The following is a 25,015-nucleotide window of genomic DNA, read 5'->3' as shown; positions in this document are numbered from 1 at the left end:
TCGAGAGCTTTACTTTGAGAAACAAGAAAATATATCAATCAGCTCGAAGGTTAGTTTTGACATGGTGTGGTAGCTCTCACCCCAACATAAGCAGTACGGATTGTGAAATTGATACAAGAGTAGAGAGACCAGTTTTTACGCAGCAAATTTACACTTAGTACTAGGTGAATGCCTATCAAACCGACCCACAGGTTGAAAACTGGTTTTTTTTAAAAATATCTTTATCCATCCCACACGAAGAGCGACTCTGTAGTTGTAATCGATAGTAGGGTTATGCATATCAAGCTAATTATCAACAACAGTCATAACTTGTAAAGAGAGGCGGGGGACCAAGGGTAGAAAAGAAGACGTTTTCCTCGAAAAACAATGCGAACCATAATCTCTGGTTGGATGGTACGAGAGATCACGGGCGAGAGAGAAAAAAATAGCATCACCGCATCGCCGCCTTTTCTCTCTATCTCCAGCTTTCTTACCACAAAAGCGATTTCCTGAGGCGGCATAAGGAGCAATTCTCGGGAAAACTCGAGAAAAGAAAAAAAACAAAAGAAAAAAACCTTTTTATTACGTTCCTCCTCTCCTCCCTATATCTTCTCACGAAGCATTCCATTCCATTTCCGGCTCAGAAATCCAACTTCTGAAATTGTGTTCGGCGTTGCTCTAATGTGCCGTAGCTACCGTTTTCCACACACCCTCCCTCCTTTCCAGGCCTCTCTCTCCCTCCCCGTCCCCCCCCCCCCACAACCTCCGCTTTCTCTCCCAAACCGCTCGCTCCCTCTCCGCCCCTCGCAGTCCTCCATCGCGCCACTCGGCAGTCTCTTTTACGTCCCTCCCATCTCAAGGACCCGAGCCGCCAACCATTCCATTCTCACCCATTTTCGCCCCACTCACCCCTCTACTTCACCCCCCCCCCCACTTCTCCGTTCCATGACACCTTCCACACAAATACGCAAGCATCCTCACCACCACTGCCATTCCCTCTCAGGGGGTGTGCGAATTCCCTCGTCCCCACCTCCCGAAATCAAGATTGACCCTGAGTCATTTTCTGTCCCTCCCCTTGGTGGCATAGGCAGTGGGGCTCCCCTTTTCAAAAGCGCAAAACATGACCCTCAACTATTTCTTCAGTCTGTGCGACCTTGGTTACACGCGCACGATGAGTTTCACCGCTATTTTTGATGCAGGCGAAACTCCAAATCGCCATGATATCAAAGTAATGAGATCGTTTGCGCTGCGGATTGTATGCATGTACTTGCCTCCCCGCTTTGAAGATTCAGGTAATCTGTATCATTTGGTGTTAATTTCCGACGCGCAATCCTCAACTGCAGTGGAAATTGCCGGCGCCACACTACTGCCTACCTTCCAAACCCTGATTCCACATTGTTCCCAATGAAAATCGATATTTACGCACATAACCCCTAGGCGGGAAACACGGGGGAGAAGGAAACTAATTGACATCGGTGAAAAATGTTGGAATAGTACATAGGTACCCACGATTATTTTTTGGGCGGAATTTCAATTGAAACACTGACTAGGAAAATACACTCATTGGGTAGATTGCGCGAGACAACTTCCTACAGTCGTCTGCGAAAGCAATGGTGGTCAGGAAAAACTAGAAGGGAACAGCTCGGCTTAAATAGTTAATTGAAATGTGTAATCGCAAGATGACAAAACGAATACGTGATAGGTAATGTTAAGTCAATACGGTGGATGGAATAAATTATTCAAAGGAGAGTGAGATGAGCAACCAATTCCATGACTTATGAACATTGATCATGTCACGTTTTTTTCTCTAACATTTTTCCATTCCTCATTATTTAAATTTCTTTAGAAAGTTCTATCACCGATTGTGGTTACTTGGCACAAAAAGAATCAGGAGCAAATACGACAGTGATTCCTTCACGGTTTTAAATAAACTTTTCTTTTCTCACACGACCTTATCAAGACAAAATCTAGATTAGTTACCTCAAGTATTGAAAATCGTTAAAGTGAATTACCCTTAAAAATATACACAGGGCATCCTGGGTGGCAATGGATTGTTTGAAGGCTGTGGTAGAAGATAGAAATTCGGTTGGGCTAGCCATAGGCAAGAAAATGAAACGTTGAACGGGATGAAGGGAGACAAGATGCATGTGAATTTGGAGAAGGGCTTACCGTAACGTGGGTTTTAGAGTTTTGCTAATTGGGACTTTGAAACTTAGCTGAACTTAGATATTTCATTCATGAAATCTCTACCTCGACAGGTATTTTACCATAAATAGTCCTAGGTATTTACAGAGAATATAGTGGGGATTAATTTCAAAGGGAAGCCTCGCATGGATAGCGAAAACCAAGTCACTGTAAGAATTTAAATGTCTACGACTGAGATGAATCGAACTCGCCTGGGAGGAAAAAAGGTTAAAATTTGAGAGTCAAGGAAAATAAATTCTTGCATGCATTGCTACCTTTTGACGAAAATGATATGCACGAAGCCGACTTCCCATTAACCACAAATCCATGCATACTCCCCGTGAGATTCACGCAACTTGCTTTTCAAACTTTTTTCCCTCCTGCCCAAGTCCTCTGTTTATTATTCGTTTCATTTCCTTCCCCTTACGAAGAATTCGCCTCCCTTCCTCCCACGTTACACATGCATATACATTCATGCATAGAAATTTGAATCTTGCCTTTCCTTTTTCCCACCCTTGGAGTGCCCACCTCCGTCTTCTAACACCGTTCCAAAGAGGAGAAAAAAACAAAACATATCCCATTTCATCCATTCCACTGAAGTTCCCATGGACATTTTCGCACCCCCCTTTTCCCACCGTTTCTTCCCGCTCTTCTCTTCCCCTCGCCCCCCCCCCATGTGGTCCACCTTTCCCTCACGAGTCCGAACGCAGAGATTCCTCCCACTCTGGTACTTGGGGTACGGCTCCTCCCTCCTATAGGAAGGAATCATTTGCTCTCATTCATTCCATTCCCGATTTCGAGGTCACTCCTGAGAACCCCACTACTATCCTTACCCTAGTTGATTTTAGTTCCATCTGCGTCTTCATAACACGAAAAGTAAAGTAGCCCGAACTCTTTCCCTTTGCACAGGTATCAGCTGTTCCTCTTCAAATACATATAATTTCTCGCGAACTATCAAGTTAGTATATGGAAAAGGGCGTTACGTCACAAGCCGAATAGTTATGATAAAAAATGGTGACTTTACCGTTTACGGGTGCGAGAAAACTAATTAGCTAGGTTTCCTTTTTCGGAAAACTCATTACCAGTCCTACTTCTTATTCGTTTTATTTCCTTACCCTCACGAAGAACTCACCTCCCTTCCTCCCACATTACACATGCGTATACATTCATGCATAGGAATTAGAATTTCTGTGATCGCTTTTTCATGTGCGAGACAAGTACTTAAGCCTACCGGAGCGGCATTCTCCCTCGTTTTATTAGCGTGTTTACTCCGCCGCTCTGGCGTGAGATCTTCATAACTCTGCCGCTCTCAGATGCGATTTGAAGTGTCACGCACCACTTGACCATAACATGAACAGGGAGGTCTCCTTCCTCAGTTTTCCAATAACATTGCCGTAATCGCATTTCTACGGTAAAAGGTTGGTACTAACTAAACATATTCGCCTTAGTCATAGCCAGCTCTTAGCATTGAAGTCTATGTACTCTTATGTGGATACCTTATTTAAATTAGTGATATACTATAGTTACATCTTTCCTTTACTTTTTGTCACATTTACCAATCATCTGTCTCATGACGTTTCTTCTGAGCCCATAGTCTTCAAATATACGGCGTCACAAGGGTTTATTTCCTCGCAATCCCAGGCTAGACTATTGCCTTAAAGTAAGTACGTATTTTCTCTTACAGTTTTTATTAACCTATTTTGCTCAAGAGAGCCCTTTTGCGTTAGTGTTTAGCAGTACTGCATCCAATAAACGCACCCGCGCTTTACACACTTCATGATTTATCCCAAGTGCTTCCCTACAGGGCTGTTCTTAATCTGTGCGATACTCTCGTAGATTGATTTTCACGACAATACCCAATTATTACTTAATCAATGGCGTAATTTCAGGAAATCCGTATTATTTCCTGTTGACCTTAGTTTAAAATGTAAATGCAATAGAATAACGGAAGTATTTTAATGCGTGGCTAGGCACTAGGCAACGAAAGACTACATCTACATCTACATAATACCCCGCAAGCCGCCGCAAGGGCGTGTGGCGGGGGGTGTTAGGTCACCAACCGTAAAAAAGAAAAATACCACATGCAAAAAAAAAACAACACGGAAAATTACATAAAATTTCCCAGTGAATGTATTATATGTTTTAAAATGAAAACAGAGGATTGTCATATATGTCATAAGTAGGAAGTTTATGGGACGCTAGGATGCCTTAGGGGGTTCATTATATTAGGAATTACGCCGTGGGGTGTTCCCTCCGCCCCTACTCCCCGCTCCTCACTCTAAAAATTCTTGCATACCCCCTCAATTGGAACCGGGTCATAATTAAATGAGCACGTGGGTCTATCGGTGCTCATTAAAAATTAGGGCCACGAAGCAAATGGGACCGTCAACGATGAAATCTTCGATCTCATATCGGAGCCTCATCTCCCGTCCGGTAATTCCTCCGAGTGCTCTCCATGCCGCCATAGTTTCCAATTTGCAATGATCAGATCTTCGAAAGGTATCTGATCGCAAGAACTTTGAAAACATTTGCTCCCAAAAATACTCTCTCTTTAGGAGAACGCATTCAAACTATACGAAATTGACATTTTCGGCCACACCACCTATATTATAATTTTTTCGAATAGGCTTCCTTATGGACGTAAATTCAACACTGATGAATTTCTCAGTCTTCTTGTCTAGTAAAAAAAAACATGACACCCCAAATTTTATTTAAACTATTCTTCAATTTCAATCGTATCCACCATGAATATGAAAATACTCAACTGCCATTTGGGACATTCACAGTTGGAAGCTCTTGCCAGAGTACATCATTCTAGTGACGTCTTGATCAACTTATTCCAAAAAAACCGGATAGATAATTTAAAAACTAGTTTTGGCGGGTACTTAAAACTTTAATATTCTAAGATAACTATCAACTAACAACTCCTTCGAGTCCCTTCACTTGAGGCAATGTCAGTCTTTGAATCGCCCCGAATACTACAAATACCCTCCTGGAAGGATTAGTTGGAGAATATGCAAGTGAATAAGAGATAGTAATGCCTGCGTTTTAGCTTATGGGGGTTCCCATAAATCTTTGCAAATTTTATTATGGCATCGGCAACATTCATCATTAATCTACATAATACCCCGCAAGCCGCCACGAGGTGGTGTTTGGGGGGGTGATAGGTCACCACCCGTAAAAGAAAGTAAAACACATGCAAAATCAACATATCCATACAAACCTACACCCATAGTGGCGTATACGTTCATGCAAAAACATTTATAACTGACATGTATGCAAATACGTATGCAATCTGCCAACATACACATGCACCTCAGAATGTAGTAAAAATTTATCCAATGACGTGCAAACTAGAATTGAAAAGTAAGAAGGCGTAATTCCACTACTACATTAACATGCATTTACAATGGTCTCCGCCCTCAAGGACACATCTACATCATCTATATCTACATAAGTACCCCGAGATCCACCAAAAAGGTGTGTGGCAGGAGGTGTAAGCGCCAGGTTGGAAGGGTTAGTGATAAATCACTAATTCTATCCATCTATTGATCTAATTAATCAGGTATCTGACCCATGAAAACTTCCAATAAGTGCGATTAAACGAAGAAAATTTCGATTTCCTTCTTCCAAAACAAAATCTCTGAGCACGTAAACAAGATAGACTTTCGCCTCCAAAAAATTTTTACCGTAGCTTTTCGTTTCGAATATTTATGGATACCGTTACTGACCAGTCGGGACGCATAGTAGAAAGGCTTTCACTAGCTACTTACGGCAGGAGGAGAGGAAAGGGTTAGTGCAAGGAGTCCCTTACGGTTCTCTCGAGAAAAAAACAACCGTCATAAACAAAGGTCGTGGAATTCCGGAGATTCGCAAAACCGCTATGCCATTTCGAGGGAAGTGAAGGGTGTGCGGAGGGGGGGGGGGAAGTGTCCGTGGACAGGGAGGTTTTAATGCTCGCCGCACGCTTTGTCTCGACACACGGCCTATCGGCGGAAACGGAGTCGATCGTGTGAAAAGTGGTTGTTTGCAGAAAGAGCAAAACTGCGAAAAGTCACATGCACCCGGCGGGTAGTCGTCCCTCGATCCCTCCCGTAGGGATCGGTGAGGATGTTAGGTTTCAGGGGTAACGGAGAGCTGGGACGAATGAAGTGAATTGGGGGAGGAAGGCGCCGTATGGGGACGTGAAGGGGGAGGAGAGAGACCACTCGCTGTACGGTACTCTCCCATAGACAGTGCTGCCAACTAACACTGCCAATATCCTCGAAAACAACAAAAACCTGTTCGGCGTTTACTGTAGTTATCCCCACGTTTGGAAACGTTTCGGGTTCGAATCCCGGAGGGGTGGATTTCTCAATTCTCTATTCCATTTGGAGATCAGAACATGAGATGAAGAAGGATAAACCTATGAAGCGATGCTAAACAGTTGGAACCCTTGGCGCCTTTCGTTCAGAGTAGAGGATGACCACCCTCCCTCCAGTTCGTAAATAGCCAAAATAAGCTAAGCAATGTCTAACCAATAAGGCAAACACCTCAGTTGCCGATTGCTTCATTTCCAGAATAATTATTAATTAATAGGCTTACGAGAATTGACGCACAATCATAAGTTCATAAACATACCCAAGTAGGTACATTTCTCCAGTTAAGAAATACGTATCATTACCGCATAGACAACGGATACCGGTCTACTTTTCAATTAAAACCCTTTTTCAATTTAAATCTGAACAAAGGAATGGGATGTATTTGCATCTTATTCAGCAAGTTGCATTGAGGGTGTGTGACAGCGAATGCTAGATCCAATTACCACTATCAGGGCAATGACCACCGTCAGATTGGTGTATCATTTCATTTTCGGGAATTTTTTGTACTAAAAATGTCATACTGTTGTGGGCACCGAATATGCGAGAGAAAAAGGATTCCTTTTATCGGTTTGTTAGGTGGTCAATTTCTCTGTGAATTCTTATAGTTTCGGAACCACTACAGTGCGGTGCTAATACTGTGCCATCTATGTAAGCCTTGAGATCGAATGGATTGTAATCATCTGGAAGGTTCCGTGGCACAGGTGATCTTCGTGCTTCCAGTATCTCCCAATCCAGGCTGGTTCCATGTTCTCAAGAGTAAAAGAGGAAATACTGCAACGAAGTAAGGGGTGCAAGGAAACATATAATTGGAAATTATTGCACCAACATTTCTAGAGCAGTAGTAACTTTTTTATTATTAGATTATCTACTTTTAAAGAAGGTTTTGGATGGACACGAACTGAACATCCATACATTTTTAAAACTCTCCTAACAAAATGACCTCACACCCAACAGTGAAACATAACCTTCTCCAGTTCCTCACACTATTTCTTTCCTCCAATTCCGTCCAATAAGCCCTCCTCTTCCTCGCTTCCCTAATGTACTCCAATCTATCACAGTAAGCAACATTCTATCCCCAATTAAAATGCCCCGAATCCACCTTTCCTGCCTCCTTTAGATTTCTCCCAAGAGCCCTCTCTCCTCCCTCGCCTTCCCTTATACCTATTATTTTGTTTTACTTTCCGCCCATTTAACCTTTTCCATCCGTCTCCATATACACAATTCAAAACCCTCCAAACTACGCTTACCATCCTCTTCAATGAGCATGCTCCAGCGTCATACAAGGCCAAACTCCGTATCAAAGTTCTGACGAGTCTTTTCCAAGTATCGTTACTCTACGTCCAAGTCAATTCCCTCTCCTTGTGAAAGCGTCTTTCCCTAACGTAATTGTTTTTCTGATTCCCCTGGTACTTTGAGCTTCTTGGTCCAAAACACTTCCAAAATAGGTTGACTATTCCCTTAGCTCTTGTTCATACCGTCCAATGTTACTGTTTAACATAGCGTATTTATCGGAAACCGCATAACCTAAGATTTTTGTACATCGGTTTTCACCCCATGTCTATGACAGTGATTTATTGGCGTGCTCAGAAACGAATGACTGACTTTTATTCCTATCCCTTCTACGTCCTTCATATTTCTATATCTTCCGATGCCTCTTTTACCATTTCCTCAACATATTCGTTGAACAAACGGCAGAAAATGTACATCCCTGTCTTACTCGCCTTCCTAATCCTGTCCATCCCGACTCTACATCCGCCACTTGCACCTGAGTATTCTGAGATATGTACAGGTTATGGTTGAGTCATATTACTCCAGTCTACTCCCATCTTTTGTCAAACATTCTACCCAATTAATTAAAAAAAACGACCTCTCGAATCGCAAAAATATTCATTTCTTATTCACACTGGCATTTTTATTATACAAAGCGCTGCTGCTTTGGGTATTCAAAAGGCAAATACTGATAATCAAAAACGCAAATATATACTATTTCTGACCCTGGGAAACGTAGTAACGTTTCCCAGTGTCAGAACATGCTTAGGCATGCTTTTGAAAATAAGTTCATGTAATCTATAATAACTTCCTGTTTACCATAAAATGTCATTCATGAAACGATTTAAAAACCTAAAACGTTCTACCTCACAATAAATGAGATGATAATGATAAATACGGAATTCCATGAAATATTTTCAGTGCGCCCTCTGTAAAGGCGACCAATAAAAGCCATTCATGCGCAGGGGAACTACAAGAGATGCTATCTGCAGGCATATTTATCTGGTTAACAAGGCCAAAGAATTCTAATCTCAAAACGTTTAAATAATGTCGAAATAAAAAGTTGAACAGCGCCATAAGCTCAGATCAAGTGAATTTTAAAACAAATTTTTAAATGGAAAGGAAACAAACTATGCAAATTTCACTTGAATAGAGATTTATTCACGACCCGGGTTTCAAACACTTAATGTCATCTTCAGGTCACAAGTGTTTGAAACCCGGGTCGTGAATAAATCTCTATTAAAGTGAAATTTGCATAGTTTGTTTCCTTTCCATCATGGATAAATTTCACAGGGTTAACCCTAATACCGTTCGGTTTGTTAAATTTTTAAATATCTCACTTCAAGGTATTTTTTCTTGGTCACTCCTTCATTCGGAAGAATGAATTCTGTAACTCATTAAAAATACTTCGAATCGGGCTTATTCGAAAATTAATGTTTTAAGACATCATAGATACAGATGTACTATACTACAAGTAAGCATACCCATGCCAAGTAGTATCCTGAAAACGATTTTTCATTATAAGAATTACATAATGTTCGTCTTTTGAACGAGTGAGTGGGAATATAGTTTATAGTAGAATTTTCGATTCTCCTCTAATTTTTGGGACGTTAAATTGAATAAATAAACTAAAATGCTAATTCTAGACAATGTTACCGCGGAGTTAATTTCTTATTTTATTTTACGATTTTATGAATTCTCAACCGCCGGAGTACCTTTAAATGCCAAACAATATTACTGCGTACGATGGTACTCATGCAATTCACTTGTTTTTATCATATACAGGCGTTCAATTTACTCTACATAGCTTAAGTGGTTATTTCAACTTAAGATTTCTAGTTATAACCAGTGAGAGATGTCTTTGAATGTCATAGCAAGCTTATCACAGGTATTAGCAATATCGCAGTTTTAGCCCTATGAAAGTAGTTAACAATGGCGTGACCTATGTTGATAAGGTGGATAAATCGTATCAAAGATAGCGGAAGGGTGTGCATATTGTCGATCGATATTTGATCGATAGTTGAATCGATAACGCGCATCGTTATCGATTCAACTACCTAATTACAGGCTTATTTGAAAATGATTCATTAGGTATTCGGTTATTATAATGAGGTATTAAGAACAATGGAATGTCTTTTATATGCACGAACCAACACATTACGCTTGATTATTCCAATGTTGTATATGCGTACAATAGTTTAAGCACATATTAATCGATATTAAGATAAAAACAAATATTATTATAGATGAATTTTCCACATTCAAGAAATGGTACATTTTGTTGAAGTAGTGAGAGGTAACTAATTAATAACTATTATTGCTAATATATTACTAATTTACTTTTGTCTTAGCATGATATGCACTTTTCGCTAAAAAGCACCTTATGACGAGCTCTTGGTTATGGAAAGCCTATTCGTAAAATGTGCTGCATTAAAATCAGTTACATTTAAACTATGTAAAGAATTTTTACTAAACCAATAGGACAGTATTTTTATAGTTTTGTAGCGAAAAAAATTAAAAATTGACACAACCTTAAAAAATTAGTGAAGAGGAGATTCGTGCCTCTCTTGCAAAACTAACATGTATATTTTTTAATACAAACGAAATCCATAATTTTCATCATAATGCAAAAAAAAACTGCAAAAATACAATACGATATTTTTAAGTTGTTATTAGATCTATGAAACAAAGACGTCAAGCTGCACTATCACTTTTACTCCTCTTTTATTATCCCTGCAGTTGGCATGCTGACTATTCTGATGAACCCAACATAGCCGACAGGGCATCCACATTGGTCTCACTGCTTGAGGTAGCAAACGTTCTGCAATTACGCGAAAACCACACTCTCTTAACTTAAACTCACTCAAAAACTTAAACCAGTCACTTAAACCAGGGTTACGGCAATACTTCCGCATTAAGAGTGCACCAAATAATTTAACTGCCGTGAAATGAGCCGTCGTCAGCTTCGCTCAAGTGTTCAGCACTACGGATGCGTCATATTACTTGGGGCGGGCCACCTGCCCGCTCCATCATCTCTCTGTCTCTTCCCCCCTTCAAGAGTCAACAGGACAACCAAAGGTGAATTGGGCACACGCTCTACAAATTTGTACCCCCGTATCCTCTGGGATGGGTTGGGGGGGTACAGACAAAACAGAGGGGCGTTGTGCAATTCCACCCTGCGCATTGGCACCCATTTACCCTTAAATGAGGATAATGGGGTGATGGGAGAGGAGAGTAGAAAGGGGAGAGGGAAACATTTGCTGACCGTACGTGACCACTAGAAAGACAGCTAAAACACCCCCCTCGTCTACGGGAATTGAAAGGGCGTTGTTTCCTTAGCCGGGATTTATTGCATCCCATTTAAGTAAACGGTCGGCCGGTCGGGCGTACACAGTTCACTACGGACGGCCTCGCTACTCAAAACGATCGATGTGTTACGGGACGAGGAGCTTTGCGGCTAAACTGCCTTTAAAGACGGGGAAGACGGCTGCTGCAGTGCGTGGCACACGGAAATGACGTCGGTGATTCATCATAAATCCTTACGAGATATTCATGAGTAGAGGACGGTGTGGAACGACTGCACTTCTTATGAATGGATGGTAAAGATAATCTGTTTAACTTGAAAAATCTTTTGAAATCATAGGGGCTGAACAGGGATAGAGAAGATTATCAAAAAAGAAAATAATGATAGTCAATCGGACATTATTCCAAGATGATAGTATTAGTAGTGGTAGATTTAGGGGAGGCAACCGACAGGTGAGTTCATTGGCGCCATTTATTCCATGATTTCGATGAATTCGACGATATTTCAACGATATTGTCAAGATAAATATAGCATTTAAGTTTTGATTCGCAAATGAAATGGCAAAATGCTTCGGGAATGCATATATTTCCGGGTTATTTTTATAGAGAATTGCATTTTGTAAGATAACGTACATGTATGTCAAGGTATTGATGCAAATGCTAATTAATAGCGCCTATTATTTTGTACTTTCTTTAAGTGATCATATATCAATTTAAAAGATCAGTTTTCTTAACCTGCACACATATATTTTACCAACACTCTTCGGGCCACCAATAATGCGTATGGCAGGGGGAATTAGGTCGCCATTCATTGAATTAGAGTAATTAGTGATTGGTGTGTTGTATATTACATTTTCTACCGTTGTTGTCGCGAATTATACTCGGGAAAATTAATTCTTTAAGCAATCTCGTTTGGCAGTCTATTTGCTCTATACTACTCTGTCCAATAAATACACGAACTGAGGCCATACAAACTTTATTTTGCAAAATTTAGTCTACATCGATTTTCTCCCCTTCAAAGTACGTACTGTCGGTTCGTTGCTATGCACTTAGTATTCCATCTTCTTTTCCACTGTTTTTAAAGCACCCTTGGAAGTCCTCGACAGTTAGGCTTTTTAGTTTTCTCGTCATTTCTTGCTTTATTGTGCCCACATCTTCCCAGTGATGTCCCCTCATCGCATTTTTGCATTTTGGGAATGGGAAAAAGTCGCACATGGCGAGATCTCGCGAAAAAGGAGGTTGATCAAGGATGGTGATTGAATTTTTTGCCAGCCACTGGCGAGCAATCAATGCTGAATGTGCAGGTGCATTATCATGGTGAAGGATTCATCCATCGTGTTCCGTTAAAATAGCGTGCACTGTTGATTTCCCTAAATTCAGTTCATCAGATGGTCTCTCTTACCAAAGTGATACGATGCTCTGATTAAATCCTCCTTGTCGTTGTTGAAACTTAATGATTTACATTTTACTCAAAAGTGTAAGCCGCGCACGTAATCTTCGAACGTCCGGTATATATGGTGTGCCTGTTTTTCAACGGTTACCTAAATGCGCAGCTATTTACATCACGTTTCCTCTAAAAATACAGCATATTAATGCATTTCTTATTTCAGTAATTCACAGGAAGTGGATGAAGTCACACAATGGTAGTTCACTAGTTATTATATGTTTGATACCCACACTCAAATGATGGGCCTGCATTAAATTTTAATATTTTTCTTCGCGAAATACTCCGCCCACTCTCTGAAGCATTCAGTGTGAAAAAGTATTAGTAAGGAGGTTTACGGCATTAAAAGCGCTTAAATTTTTAATTAGAGGGTGAAATTCCCAAAGTATCTGCATGCATAGACACGCATTCAATGTATTCCATTTAAATTAAATTGCATCTACAATAAAACAAGTTCTGCAAGATTGTATTACCACTTTCATATCCATTAATTATTTACATATAATTTTTCTGTTCCATTCATATACTTCTGTTGCTAAAAGTAATATAGAATTGTTTAATAAGATTAATTTCAGATATAAATAAAATCACTTTAAAAAGATCACAACCGAGGAGGATATCATAACCAGTGCATTCGTTCACATAATGCAAAACTTGATGCTTGCGTTTTATTAATGAGTAATGCAAACTAAGCCGTTGGTTGGTAACTTGAGAAATCGTCGAAGAGGCCTAAATGAAAAACATTTTCCAATAACGCAAGAATTTTGATAGGAACAAGTAATTTCAAAAGAAAAATAATGGAAACATCTGTACCAAGATATTCTTATCCTGGACTTATCCGTGGAAAGACGCTAATGAAACACGAACAGAGGGAGCAATAAGCGAAATATCTACATCGTGTATGTTAAAAAATATTATAGTCGAGACTCACCGCGGTTTGATTAGGTTATCATTGCCATTTTATTTTTTAAAGCAGGCAATTCAACAGCAAGTGATATAGTTCTTTCAAGGATTAAAAATGTATATTATCTCCCTACAGGACGTCAGAACTACTAAGAATGCAAAAGGAGATTTCTTAGCGTTATCATTCCTTGCCACTAGTATGCCTTTGACAGTTCTCTAATGCTCCGAATCCATTCGAGACATTTCAAGACGCGTTTGAACAAAATGGCCGCCTACTTCGGCTATTCTAATAGCATTCCCTGAGAAGCAGAGAGGTCGCTGGGTCGTTGATCGCAAGGTTCCCCCCCTTCTCTTCCCATCCTCCTCCCTCCCGATCCCTTCATCTCAACCCCCCCCCCCAAAGACCACTTTCCGTGTCCCTCAGAGCGGGAGGACTGGTATAGCTACCGGTCTCACGCGAGTGCAATTAGTGTAATTGACGAGCGTCACGCGCAATCATGAGCGATACACTCCGCTTGGTCTCGTCTCATTCGCTTACACTTCGACCGCAGAGCATTTCGAGCTTTCAAATGTGGGATTTAAAAAAACCACTTCCCTCCGGCCGTTTCGATCTTCGGTGGAGTGGTAAGAGATAGGTGTTTATCATTCATTTGATCTTGGACCCAATCTGCATTGAACGCCACGGTTTGAACATTTTCTCCGATAAAGGACTATGGGCAGGAAAATGAACACTCGTTATTTCCTGCGTTCAAGAATCACTTTAGTAGAAAGTACATGTACTTAATGGTAGACCATCTATGAACTAGGGACTTCAGCCTCTCTTCTCTGAAAGTAATCGCGGGCGGTGTGGCATTTGGCACTGGTGCATCAGTCTTTAAATATTTCTCAACAACTATTCCCTTCCCCATTAATAGACGATATATTTTCTACGAATGTCCTTGATGGCATTATAGCATTATCATAACTATTTGGTAGTTAGTATTTCAGGAAAGCTTTGGACAGACAAAGGGTAACTACCGCTACATTTCCAAGCCTTGCCGTGTAACAAGACAGATCCACCTCACAACATAGTACACCCTTCTTCAATTCCGCATTCTTCCTGCTTCCCTTCATTTGGTCCACATTCCTACAATATTCCAACCCCTTCCTCGAATGCCTAGTGTTCTCCCCTCTATCACATCCTTCATTCAATATCTCATCGTTATTCAAAATAGTGCGCAACCACTTCTTCAGCATTTTGATTGGCAATGGGATGTTGAAGACTGTGATAGAGGGAAGAATATTAGGCAGGTGAAGAAGGGGTAGGAATAAGATATAGGAAGGAATGAAGGGAGGAAGGAAGTATATGGAAATGAAAACGGGCTTGTCTTAGAGTAGGATGTCGGGTTGTGCTTTGTTATGAGAGGCAAGGGAATTGTCACTGTACCATTTGTTAGCTTGTGTCCATCCAAAACCTACCTTAACCGGTAAATTACCGATAGTAAATAATAATAATGTGCTCGCCAAAGGAACGGATGATTTAAATTGTATGTATCGCTTCGAATTTGCGTGGTTCTTCAAGTCGTTTTAATCTTGGCGTGAATCGTGCAAATGGAGAAAGTGCTTTCAAATGCCATTGCTGCCTTTATTTTGTAAATTCGCATTCTCTTGATATTCCGTAGTCCCGTTGCAGTTACTTTCTCCTTGTATGATTTAGAACCTCATAAATTTAGGCAACGGGTATAGATAAACACTCCTGCACAGAAAATGCCGTCCCTCCTAAATATATATTCATGAAAATGGAATTCAGGAAGCACTTAATGCCAAAGTATATTTATTTATTTTAGAATTACGTTGCAATTAGGCGATTTTTCTGGTGGCAACGGTCAAGTTTGGTCGAAGATAATTCTTACAACGAAATCATAACCCCACTGTGGATTTGCTTAAGTATTGAAAAGAAATTTTCATTACCTTTTCATAAATACTAAGGGCGGCTAGAGTCTTGTTCAACGGTGATAATTTTGGCCTCAAATATGTATTGCAATGGGGAGTCTTTGTGCATGAAACGGTACCTGAAGTAGCATCGTGTAAATTCATTTTGCCTTTCGGTGAGCTATTTCAAAAACATGACTTTAACTGTGAAATTCACGGATTTGATATCATTAAGTTAACAGTGGATTTAAAATGTTTTGTCATTTTGTGTGATGTTGAAACATGTTCGTTTAAACAAGATGACAGGCATTGAATGCAACCTTATGAAATGTAAGCTTGGAGGTGGATGGCAGTAGTAGTAACTTAATTTTAAGATGTCTCGACGAGAGCAGTATGGAGACGGAGAAGAGGATAGAAACAAGAACAAACGAAGAAATTCTGGCTCGGTGGGGGATGATAGAGAATTTCAGGGGAAATCTAAAGGAATCAGGGAAAGTATGTAGATGAAAAGTATTTTGATTGGCCATGGGGTGTTGAAAATTGCGTTGGAGGGGGAATGTGAATATGGCAAACGAGGAAGAGGAAGCAATAGAATAATTTCGTTTAAAAGGTTAAAAAGTTTTGGACGGAATCAAGGGAGAAACGATGAGGATTTTGTTGATTTTTGGGGTGTCGCCGTGTCTTGTTAGGTGAGGTTTAGAAATGTAGCGGATTTCAATCTGTGTAAACCAAAAACCTACCTTAAACGGCGAACTTCCTAGCAAAAACAGTGATTCAACGCGATTCGGAAAGCGAATGCGTCGAAGGAGAAGTGTGAATCACGTCGATACGACGAAAGGTAGGAAACCGTTTACGTGTCTCACACGCGGTTAAATATTTGTAAAAATTCTTGTGAGAATATGCACTTTGCCAGTTCCGCTATTTTTAATACTTTACTCCCATGTATTCATGAATCTTGTAACCGCTCACTCCAAATATAGTTACGCTAATACAGGTATATTTGAAGGACGAAATACTCATCTTTTACTTTTCCTTTCCTGCAATTTTCTCCTCCCTAAATAAATCTCCAAGATCGAGGACCCGGTTGGCATGGACTTTCACTGCGGGCCCCTTAATTGCTCGTGAAGCAATTCACCCGGCACCAGTTCTATCGGTTGACGTTTGAAATCGACCCCGCATATGCAATAGGGAAGATACCTCACTTAACGCAATAGCTGGTTCGCATTCGACGCTCACATCTGAGTCGTCGCGGTAAAGTCAAACGAGACATCATTATTGCTCGCTGACTCCACCAATATCAGACGCGTTCCGCAAAGTATTGCATTAAACGTTTTGTGATAGCATGGCGCGTTACGCAGATTATTTTCTTCAATTTTCTATCATCCCTACAGTGGGAGTGTGTAATTTATATATATATATATATATATATATATATATATATATATATATATATATATATATATATATATATATAGTATCTCTATATCTCTCGCCTGCTTTCCGTTGGCCGCCGCTATCTTGACGCAACTGTGAGGGGATTACGTTCCACGGCTCTCTTATCCAACGCACTCGGCGTCCTTTGAAGAATGCCGGTGGCGGGAGAGAAAAAAAATTGGAATGAAAATAAAACGAGACTCTCTCCGCCCCACACCGCTGCTTGGGTGTCGACCCTTCTCCCACCCTCTCCTCCGCCGACACCAACCCACCCCTCTCTTTTACCCTCTCCTCAACTCTCCCCTCTCCACGCATACGCACGCGAGAGAAAGAGGAGGAGGAGAACACGCCTTTTCTGCCTCTCCCCATTCGCCTTTCCTCCTCCGCCCGACTTGCACTCCACCCCTCGATATTTTCCCTCTCCCCTCACCCCTCAAGGAGGCATCGCGGCTTCCCTCTTGTTTTTATTGCGGGCGGGGCGTGTGGGGAATGTGGGAGGGGAGGTGGGGTAGGAAAGGATGGTGGTAGGGGACTGAGTACGAAATAGGCGTGATATGCCTGCGGGCTGGTGAGCGAAAAAAATAATAAACGACATAAAGGAAAGGCTTGAAATCTGGGATGCGTGAAGAAACAATCACCTGGAGAAAAATCTAATCTATCTGCAATCAAACAACCATCTATCTAGAAGCGATCATACTGCCAGACCTCGCCGATGACTATGCAATGATCGCAGTCAAGATATGAAGATTTGACAAGGACGCTGGTTGGATAAGGTGATGCAGAGCTACAGTAATACAATGTGGATCAATCGGTTTGGATTCCAAGCACTCGCGAAGAATAATGATTGGAAAAGGTCGTCGGCCGCCATTGTGACGAAGTGCAGTGATATAAATCCGCTGAGGACGTCCGGGAAAGGGGCGGAGCTAAATTAAGGCTGTGAATGAAATTAAACGAAATAAATAAAATACGATAATGTAACAATTAATATGACGTCACGGATATGCAGTCTATCGCAATTCTGATCGCTGTGAATTAATAATATCTAACGAGGCTTCGAACTTCTTGGAAAAGATGAAGAAGTAGAGCTTAAAGATTGATTTTAATTAAACTAAAATATTCCATTGCGGCGGAATAAAGTAAAATAAGATGATATCCGACAATTAGAGAAATGGAAGAATTTTTCGACTATCCTGAGACTCATTAGATGAATCGTCATTGGAACAATGAAGAAGGATAGTGGGCATGACAGCATCGGTAGAGAAATCGCGCTACCATACAAATTGCTCTCAGATGAAATGATGAAGTTACATTTCATGAGGGCCTGTGGCGCAAATATTTCCATCCGCGACAGAAAAGAGAAGAAAAACGAACAATTAATAACCTCACCACAGAATAAGGAGGTAAATTAGAGAGGCAGGAAGAATATCATACTCGTAGAAGCACAGCGAATAACAGGCGAAGGCAGGCATCTCCTGAAAATAATTACGAAATAAAATTGACGAGAGGAACTACAGAGGATGGCAAAAAAACGATAAACTAAGCAGAAAACGGCAAGCGTTCCCTTGAGGGGATAGGAAGACATTTATGTGCGTGCAGCTGTGAATACAACATTGTTCAATACTACCAAAAGGCACTACTACAATTTCCGATTGTTCACGACTGAGACAGGGATTCGTGTTTTCTGTCAAAGAGAAAGCCTCACGCCTTAGACGCAGAACGTAGCGCACCAACCTAATGAACTCCTATACTACGATGAGAAGTCCCATAGTAGAATATAATTTCTTGCATGAATATTTTTTCCTTCGACACCTTACAAAAAGCCGCACGAAACTAGAAAAGAACCGGTAATCAATGGTAGTCTAAAGCTTAAGGTAGGTTTTGGGTGGTCACACACACTACACTTCTGAGCCTCACCTAACGCGGTACAACGTGTCTCCCCATACTACAATAAGCCCTTCTTCACATCCGCGTGCTCGCTGCGTCCCTTCATTCCGTCCAGTATATCTTTCCTCCCCCTAACTTTTGCTCTATCTTTAAAAGAATCAATTAAGTAGAACCAAAGGATGCGGCATTAAATATTACAGTAATGATATATTTTATTGCGCAGATCGCAGGTTCTCAATCTTGTAGATAGATATGAGCAACCCTCAGCTCTTGTTTTTTTCGTACTTTAGGGTGAGCGGACGTTTAAAACAAAAATATGTCAAAATCTTTCTGTCGACAGCGTTCCAACGGGAGCTATTTTCGCCGAGTCAGAGCAGGAGGGCGCAGAGAACAACCTTCTTAATGTGGATTCATTCTGGAGGTGGTAAACTTGTGTTTGTACATCTACATGGGACAGGACAGGGGCATTAGAGCAACGGCATGCGTAAGTAACTTTAACACCAGCATAAGAGTAGAAAATACAGGCTTAGTAAAGAAAAGGGAGACTGTGGGTGATGCTTCGGCCGTTTGGAGTGGTGGACTGCGAGGGTGGTTTGTGGGCGCATTGAGGAAGTGTGAGGAAGGCTGTGGGCGGTTCCACGGATTCTGTAAGGGGAGGTTGGCAAAGGCAAGGAGGGAGGGCTACGAGTGGTTGGGCATGGGCCGGTTAAATCATTTGATGGCGTGGGTGTTGAGATGGCATGCCGGACTTCACCTTCGTCTTTCAAACTCCCCTCATTCCCTCCTGCTTCATAAGCTTCCCACTCCTTTCCCATATGCCTGCTAGCAGTTCAATTTGAATTTTCCAAGCTGCAAACTTGCACAAACTAAATTGCGCCTGCTAATATGAAAGTGTATGAATTTGCCTTGAATAAATATATTGAAGACTCGAATACGAACCTAATATCCTAGGGAGATTCATTAATTATGCACAACTTGTCTTGGTCAACATGCGATTTTATGAAATTCTAGGTGATCATCACGATTTCCCTGTCATCTCCTTACTACGAGTTTCAAGTGTATGGTTTTTCTGCATGTTCTAAATGTTTTCCCACATTTTCACTTACTTCAAAATTTATTGGCTGATATTAATGCAAAATACAAAACTTAATCAACTTCATATCATGCTAGTCCATTAGTTATTAGGTATCCCACGGTTCAAGGTAGGAAACGGTGACTAACCACAGCTGCATTCCTTAGACTCTCCCAAAAAGACACGACCAGCATCCTAGTCTTCTACAATAAACCCTACTTCGGCTCCGCTTACTGTCTGCCTTCCTTCATTTATTCCAAAATGACTATTCTTTCCCTCCCCATAATTTTACTTGGATTTAATTCTCCCTCTATCTGTCTTCAACATTCCATCACCGATCGAAATCCTCTGCATCCACTTTACTAGCAATCTTTTATTTTATTACTGGATCATTGCTAAAATTTGAATTCCTGGTAGGATCAATTCGTAACGCAACCATTTTTCCAATTCATTTTGCATATGTGATCTCAAAATGCATGCAAAAAGATACAAACGATGAAGTCGCTCATTTCAGTTTTCACAAACTCGACTCGTACCTCCACTGTTATTCCAAGGGGAAGAATGAATGAAATTGATTGCTTACGAAAAGTTCTGAAGAGTTGGATTCACTTGTAGTCTGGTTCGTTTAACTCTGCCAATTTGATGACAGCGGGCACCATAATTAGGACATAAGATACGAACAAGACTACCAAGCCTACTGATAAAGGAAATAGTCGCAAGATATACCTTGTTTGCGCATAACTCTTACGTGCGACAAACAATTTCTTTTATACTCTTTTCCATGGAGTACTTCCGTACTTAATACTAATAATGGGATAGCTCAGTGCCATATACATGGCATTTAGGCACACGATGATTGAGTAACTGAACCGAAGTGGAATTGGGCCGCTTTTACCACAGCTACAAGTTATAAGACTCTTTAGATCTCTTACACAGAATAATTTTACAAAAACATTATTGTTCCTACGCATACCATATTAGTATATTTTCATAGTTTTTACAGCTTAGAACGCTTTGTATGACACAATTGGATTCGCAATTGCTTTTGGGGAAATTGTGAGATGGCTTTAAATCCTAGGAACGCTCCACAGGTGGTATAACATTTTGGTTTTGTTACTGTTTAATGATACCATTATCTTTTAGCCTTAATCACCCCTTGACGGCACTTCGAGGCATTCCATGAAAATCCCGCTCGCAATCCAAAGCATGCAATGACTCCCAATATGCGCAATGAACAACGGGCTACTACAATGGGTCACCTCACCCCATTCCAATTCCCCCTGTGATTCTAGACTTACCTCCACCATCCGAATGCCCTCTCCTTGGACCCCTCCCACGATTTCTCCGCGGGAAGAAAGCGACTAAAAGGCAAACACATCCACTCGCCTTTAACTTCAGTCGAGTGAATGGGGATGTTCCCAAAAATACGAGACTGAGCAGCGTTTATTGCGGCGTGCGCGAAATCATTATGCAAAAGCGTCCGCGGGCCGTAGATGATTACCACAAAGCCTTCTTGTGGATCCTTATTGAGTCGAGGTCGACTCACTCACTCTACTCGGAAATACAGGTATAGCTGGAAAGAGGTGCGGCGGCGTTAATCATAAGAATGCGAAAGAACGTAAAAGAAGACGAGGATTCCACGACCTTTATCTTTCCAAGTCCCTCCTGTTCGTAGGGCCTCGCTGCTGCCATGCTACCGACGGGGGGGGAACGGGTAAGAAACGAAGAAAAGGTCAATTTTAATTCACCGAATTTTTTCCCATACAGGTTTCCCTTCTTCCTGCCGTCTTCTTGCCAGAAGCCTTATGGCGTCCAAGGCAAGTTTTTTTTAGATCTATTAGCTACAAAGGACGGTGGCTAGGTTCTGAATAATTTTATCCCCGTCCACAGGTGCTAAAACGATTTCCCGAAAACCCCAATTCCATTCGTACCGGTATCTTCCTCGGCAGCAGTCTACAGGCCCCGTGAATGAAGGCATTTGTGACAATTGTTGATGGTGCTGCGAACAGTATGCAAATATCATCACCAATAAACCACCAAAGTTATATTATCAAAAGAAATTAACGCTTTTAATTTGTGTGGGAGGCTGAAAAAAAACCTTCCATGGGCTCTTAGCAGGTTTTAATTCTAAGTTTAACCCTGTATATCACTAGTTCCACTCTGAGAGCTGCGCTCTATTGTATAATTAATGAAATGGACATCATCCACCGAAAGATACAGAGGTGCAAAAATGCTCTTTGTTTTTTTTTCGAGTTTGGCATTATAAAAACTTACGATGCAAAAATGTACCCACAATTGTGATGAATATGGTGCTAACGCGGTAGAACAAGAATTATATTTAACTCTCCGATCTGAACGAAAAATGGCACCGATTTACGAACGATATTTTCGGTTCTGCGAAAGATAGCAGCTAGTATTTCGACCACTGTTAGGCTATAATACAGGCGATATTAACTGATTTCTTCGAGTATTTCATAATACCGAAATTCATGAATGTGCTCATAAAGTGCAAATTAGGAAGATTAAATGCAGCGCAGTCAGTGGCTAAGGACAGTTTTCGGTTCAATCAATAATGCTGCTGTTTCATCCAAAGTATTTTATGGTTTAAGTACTCGCTGAATGGAAATCTTTTGGATGATTCAAGATAATATTTAGTTAATGAAAAACGACAAAATTTTGTGCAAAGAGATTTCCCCATCGACAGCGATACTGTATCTCGTCTTCGTACAGACCAGTGTTTCTCGCTGTCTCGCTTTTCCGCCTCACTCTCTATATAGTCTTCTTGGGCATTCGTAAGCTGTTTGCGGCAGGGAAAATGTGTCAGACGCAGCGCTGACTATGTCGCCACGCCGTAAGATTCGTGGAAAGAAGAAGTCAACAAAAAAAATGTCTCCTTCCACGCTACTCTGATCTTTTTGAACGACCGCCGCAACCCGATAAGGGCCAAAACCGCGATTTAAATGGTCGACTCTTTTTGAGTGTGAATGTCCGTCTAGAGGATTCTTACGGACCCGACCGAGGTTTTTTTTTCTTGGCGTTATCGGCAGACGTTCTGTTTTGTGTGCGAGCGGTCCCTAAACTTCCGAGTGTTAGGCGGACGCCGCTGTCTGTAGGCAATTCGTGTGTCGGCCCCCCAACGCCGCATGTCCTCCTTGTTTGCTCCTTTGTAGCACAGTTGTTTCCCCTTCGATAAGGGACATGAAAAGCGTCCTTCTAAGACCAGAACTGACTCCTGGGAAGAGGAAGAGCACAGCCACGGAGAATTGGGTCGCGTTCTTTTTTTTATATTTCGAGGACCCGCCCTTTTTTATTCATTTCCCTCTATCTCTCTCCACCTGTGAGGAGCCCGTTTGATTAAATCCTGCCTCGAGACACCACTCTCTGTACCCTTTTGAATTGTAACAGTGCAATAAGCTGTATGTAATCCTATTTACCTCATGGATGGCTTGAATTGCGGTTAGACGTGCTAAATACGAGCATGTTTAGAATATGGCATCGGCGGCTATAGTTTTGAACCTGTGAAGGGTGGAATCTGCACGAGTTGGAAACCTGTCAAGGCCGGAAACATTGGCAAAGTAATGCATAATTATCGTCTTACACTCAAGTAAGGCCCTCCGAAAGGTGGTACCTATGATAGACAGTATCTCAGCATCTCATTCGTGCATAAGTTCGTAGTTAAATCTATGAACGTCATGAAATTTCTGACCGAAATTTTGAAAAATACTTACTTCTTTGTACGTATTTAGAATGTTGGATGGAAAATGATTTTAAAGCAGTCATAATGCCTCTAGCTGTTGTATTTTTCATTTCCACCAAAATCTCCATGACCATATCTTCAACCTAAGGTCCACGGTGGAAAACCTGCTAATCCCGGATGGAGCGCGTGTTTCCCCACGCCTCCGCCGCTAAAGAGTTTTACTGTTATCTTTTGATTTTGGCATCAGAATGTCGCAGATACATTCCCTTAAAAAAATGGAAGCTTTAGGTTGCCACATGGGAAATACATTTTTTGGGGCAACTGCCATTTTAAATATATGCATTCATTTCTAGAAAATAAATTCATATGTATTGCATTTTTAGAGCTAATCAAACGTTTGGATTGAAGAACAAATTATTCATTAAAATAATGCATAAACTTAAAACAAAAAATTCAAGATTTTGCCGATCTTAGTAAACGAGGAGGGTTGTTTGAACATCCACCATTCCGTGAGTAATACGCCACGATTAAAACGATCAATGCAATAGAGAGCCATAGGAATAGAATTAGCAAGTTTTCTGCCAAATAACTGAGCAGAGGTTAAACTGTTACATCCGGGTCTGAGGTATATTTTTATATCTTCCCTCTATTCCGTTTCTCTCTTCCCGACTCTTTTTCCAAGACTCTACCGCTCCTGGCGATAGCTATTTCCATTCATGTTGATGATATTTTTAGCTGATATTCACAATGATTCCGGAATATAATTGATAACTGCTGTTTTTATCAACTCTGCATATATATAGGGACGTATATGGAATGTTGAAGAGTGTAATAGAGGGGAGTGGGATCGGCAGGAGAGGTAGGTCAGGGCGAGTTGGACTGTATGGAGGGAGGTAGAAGGTATGCAAAGTATGCGCATTTGGAAACAATAATTTTTACTTCTATTGTAGAATTGGCCTTATGTTTACTCTATTCTTAATGTACTGTGCAAGAGAACAGTATAAATTTCTGCTTGTAAACTAAGTAAAGCGGACCATGCCAACTATTTACCCAGGTTTAGGAGGCGTTTCTCACATAGAAGAATATTGATTTTTTTCGCAGAAATTTTAGTCACCTTTCTCCTTCCTCCACTTTAACACATTCACTGCCAAACTTTGAAACATTTTACTTTAAATAGTGCTTTTATAAACTAAATATTACTTATAAAATAAAACAGTGCAAATTTAATTCCAGCTTATTCTGTTTTACATTCAAACTGAATAGAACGTATTAGCATTGTTAATATTTATAAATCTTGAGATCCTAGTCTTGAGAAAAATTGATATGAGACTCTGAGGTTTCTAATTTAAACTTAAGAAATCGGCTTCTCGGTTTAATTTTATCATAAAAATTATTATCTTACAAATAATTACACTTTAGGATGCGATGAGAAATGTATCCAATAACGTGCAAGCTAGAATTTGAAAAGTAATAAGGCGAAATTCCACTCCTGCATTGGCATACGACATACAACGGACTCCTCCCCCAATGACACAGGTAGGGAATGTGACTCAAAGCTTTACACATTTCCATCC

General features: G+C 40.8%; 1 protein-coding gene across 1 annotated transcript in view; it reads left to right on the top strand.

Moving 5' to 3' along the window:
* Nucleotides 1-25,015, top strand: part of LOC139697986 (homeotic protein caudal-like) — a 101,151-nt gene that overhangs the window by 57,402 nt on the left and 18,734 nt on the right. The gene's annotated exons all lie outside the window — the stretch shown is intronic.

The sequence above is a fragment of the Hetaerina americana genome, unplaced genomic scaffold, assembly GCF_022747635.1.
Source record: "Hetaerina americana unplaced genomic scaffold, ioHetAmer1.1.p SCAF_8, whole genome shotgun sequence".
NCBI lineage: Eukaryota > Metazoa > Arthropoda > Insecta > Odonata > Calopterygidae > Hetaerina > Hetaerina americana.
The sequence above is the reverse complement of the archived record's forward strand: the minus strand, read 5'-3'. Positions and strand labels throughout refer to the sequence as shown.